This window comes from Pinus tabuliformis, chromosome Q (assembly GCF_031772625.1).
Source record: "Pinus tabuliformis cultivar Carrire ecotype Pingquan chromosome Q, CPIR1, whole genome shotgun sequence".
Lineage (NCBI taxonomy): Eukaryota > Viridiplantae > Streptophyta > Pinopsida > Pinales > Pinaceae > Pinus > Pinus tabuliformis.
In genome coordinates, this window is record NC_142296.1 from 921970219 (window position 1) to 921974665 (window position 4447).

Consider the following 4447-nt stretch of genomic DNA (forward strand, 5'->3'; position numbering starts at 1 on the left):
CATAGATGCGAACCATCGAATGGTCAAGGGTTGATCAGACGGCGGACGTTAAAGGAAAATGGCGGAAAGTTAATGCGCGGGCCTGGTGCAATAAACGAAGGTTTTAATGGTAGCGGGCGTGATTTTATTGGTCGCGGGGTTGGTTTAGTTATTAATCAACCAGGGGTTGATTAATCCTTTGAGCGCGGCGGGGGAAAGGTTATTAATAGGTTTCGAATAAACCCTTAATCCCTTTTAATGAGTGATATGGCCGTAGTCGACCAAGGAGGGAAATATTAGTATTTTTGGGGTTTTTTATGTAATTAAATAATACGGGAATAAGGTGATAAAGCGAGATTTAAATAATATAAATTAAAGTTAATATGAATTTTGAAGTGGAAAGCGCTAAGTTATATGGTTAAAGACTTAGGCTAAAAAGGGAAAAGTGGTTTTATATGAGAAATATGGCTATTCTCCTAAGTAAAATGGAGTTTTACTTAGGCAATTGATGAAATGGAAAGAGTGGTTTTTAGGGATATTAAGCAGATCTTAATACCTTTGGGGAAGTTAGTAAGTGATTTAGGGAAAAAGTATGAAGGGGAGTTAGTTATGAAATCTGCCTCGCTTGAGCTGCATCAAAATATCTGCCTTGCACTTGTGATAGAAGTGAAAGTTAACACATTTTTTTGAAACATAATCCATCACAAGTCTCATTCTGCAACACCAATCTACCTACCCAGCCTACTTTGCCTAACATTTTTTCTTCTCTTTTGGGTGCACTTAGACTAGCAAACCCTTTTAAACTTTTCTTTTCTTTTCATGGTGAGCCTACCTAACTCTGCCCTTATTACATCCAAGGGTTTAGATTGAATTGTTGAGCTACTTTGCTTCTCTACTTATCTACTTATCTGCCAAGATTAAACAATTTGGACAGATTTTATTCTCTATTTCTAAAAGAGGAAATTCAAACATGAACTAGCCAAGATTAAGCTGTTTGGCCATTCATCAATTGTGGCAAAAGTTAACAAGCTGCACACAATGCTTTATTTGTAGAAAATGAAAAAGTAGTGGCTTTTTGGACTTGCACACTTTCTTGGTCTTTCTTTGTTTGGGGTTCATTTTTTTTCACTTTTTTCTTTTGACCATTTTATTCTTTTTACCCTTTGATTTTTCTTTTAGGATATACCCTCTTTACATTTTTTATATTTTTTGATTTTTTGATAATATGGAAACCTTTGCAGCAAGGAAAGGAATGAACATATTACAGAGCTCAGCCAGTCAATCATGAAATATAACACCTATTGGTATAGGAGTATAATAGTCCGTATCAATGAAGTTCCATAATTGCTAAATGCAGTTACGTGCTCACACTCTGTCCTTTTTCTCTTCGGTCATACTATATGTTAAATGTGGTTGTTGAGGAGCAACTGCAACTGGTACTGGTGATCCATTCACCTTCGTCCTACGGGCACAGGGAATGGTCAAGGGACGTGGATTGCATAGCAAGTGGACAAGTCAGGTGAAGGAGCAAGATTGGTCGTCGGATCGGGAGGATAGACGGCGAAGATGGCCTGGCGGAGGATATCAAAAGAAGCGGGAGTGGGATGAACGTGGGCCACTGGATCTTAGATGGACAGATCCAACGGTGATCGGGCGGGGATGAAGGATTAAGTAGTAAGCTGTATCGATCGCACCGCCTTTGGGCGTTAGGCAGTAAAAGGGTGAGGGTGCGCGATTCCATTCAACGCATGACACGTAGCGGCGAAGGAGAGAGAAAAACCTCTCTCCATCACGCGCTAACGTCCCATCACTTTGTGGGCGCAGGGAGAGCGACTATCGTTGGATCTTTGGCGGAGGCAATTGGACGGCGGGGGAAATGGTTGTGCAAGTCGCTTTGTCGAGCGCGATGGCACTCGTTGGATCGGGAGGGGCGGAAATCAACGGTTGTGATTTAAAGAGGGGTTTATGAGCGCGCAGGGCTATACGAATAAGGTTTTATGGTAATTTTAGGCCTTTACATATAGTGGTATGCGATTGCGATCAGATCACATCGCAATATCACATCGGCGGAAACCAAAGGGGCGCAGCCTTTACAGACACATGGATGCGACTTGCAATAGCGATTAGACCCGGACCCGATAAAGGAATTGATCATTTCTTAGGACTGATGAAGGGAGAATGAGATGGGCAAAGGAAAAGGAGAAAGTGACTGTTATGAGCTTCTTTTGAGCATAACCAAGGACCGAGCTCACTTCCGACCTTTTAGAAAATCAACATCATACAGCAGAGCTAACAGGTATTGCATTCAACTTGGGTGCCAACATATAAAATGTTGTTGTGATAAACTGTAACATATAAGGTGGATGGTGTCACTAGAAGAAACTTGGAGGGATTTACAAGTGATCCAGAAAAATGCAGATGCAACCTGAGGTCTTCGCCGATTGCCACGGTACATTTCTACACTATGGGAATAAATGAGCTGAATTCGACCATGTGAGAAATCATTTGATTACCGGTCATTGATGTATACCGATAACAAACGCGAGACAACTCATCGATAATGATGATGAGAGTCAAGGTACCCAGTACAATCTAACAAATGTGAATAAATGAGTTGAAGTCGGACACTTAAGAGAATCTACCAATGAGGAGACATTGATGTATTCTCACTGTCGACAGCGAAGGAGTCTGACACTGATGATTGCTAACCCTAGGTTCTGAAAAAGGACTCTATACTTTATTCCTAGAGCAATGAGTTGGATTCGATGGGAAAATATATGTTGGAAGGAAGGCAATAAGGCATCCCACATCAATCCAACACAAGTGCAACCCGCACGCCAATAATTTGGAAGGAATTGGACGAAGAAAAATGAAGCAACCATACTGAAGCACATTATCAGTGTACACAAGATGTGGCTAGCGCATGACATAAGCCCTTTGAACCAACCAATAATGAAAGCTAACACAGAGGCAAGGAATCCACCAATGGGGTCAAATGGAAACTAAGGTATTACATGAATCCCAATGTTTGATAATGTAAGTTGACTTCGAACACAGGGGAAACCACTCAGTCAATGAGCCATGATACTGATTGATGTTGAGCACAAGGTCACCTATCAATGATGGAAATAGGGCCAGGGTGCGGCTCTAGGCCTAGTCTCAGAGTAATTTTTTGAAGTCGATAAGAGAAAACTCGCCAGCAAGAAGTCAATGGAGACCTTCTTAACCAACACAAGCAAAGGACCAAATAACTGATGCGATACTGAACATAACTCTGACAAACCAGTATGGCCGGCTGAAAATAAGTCAAGAGACACCATAGAAAGGCTGACTCAGGTTTACTTCCTTTGAAAAAAGGCACAACTCAAATGTGATTGTATGGCAACATATGATAACTTTGTATAAGTTTGTCATGAAAGAGGCATAAAAAAACTCTCCATATGATTGGAAGAGATAACCAATTGGAGGAGTACTGACTCAATGAGAAGGTTATGGCTCTCCTAATTCAAACTAAAGCCCATCCCTATGGAGGAAAGACTTGCTTTGAGTGCTTTGTTCAAGGGCAACACAACTGACTCTTGTTGCCATCAATTATGCAAGTAAATTCTCATTCCCACTCCCTTTTTTTGTAATATATAATTTTTTTTTGCCTTTTTTCATATTAAAAAAACTGAAAAGGACTAAAAGAATGCCTATGGTACAGAGGAAAGAACGAGTATCTAAATAAAAATGTGTTAGTTCCTGGGAGTGGAACATTCCTATGCTTAATGCAAAGTGATAAAACTGGTCAATGACACTCAAAGGAATGTTCTTTCCACGGGCATAAGGTGTCAAGTTGCAGAGGCTAGTTTATTTTGTAGAAAGACCTGGTCAAAAAGTGGCTTATACACGAGTCCAGGTGAAGCTAACTTAAGGCCAAATGGTACAAATAGTCAACATGCAATGTAGCAGTACAACTCAACATGTGGGAGCCTCTGGGGTATAAAGCCAGAAAAATAGCGAAGAAGAAAAGGAATGAGGCTTCATCGCAAAGTCATGGCAGGACTAAAGACGACTCCCAAACCTAAGAACAAAAGTTCAACATGGGTGTCAAGTGACAACAAAGTACTATCTAGGGAGCCCATGATAAGGTAGGCTCTACCGCAAAAGTTATGACACTTCTAAGCAATGAGAAGTTTATGCATCATATCTTGGTGGGGTCGATCTTAAGGCCAAAATGGAAAAGGAAATTGATAAATGTGCAATGCAGGTGAAAAACCTAACCTATATGATAGTTTCGAGAACCAAAACCTCTCAAAGTGGATCAACCATAAAAATGCCTAAAGGAGAAGTATTCCAAGTTTTGTAGACATAATTAGGAACACTGAACAAGAAGTTAATACATCCCATATATAAACTTCAAATAAAAACGTTTGTTATAGAATACAAAACATGAAAATGCATACCTTATATGTACAATATGGTATAG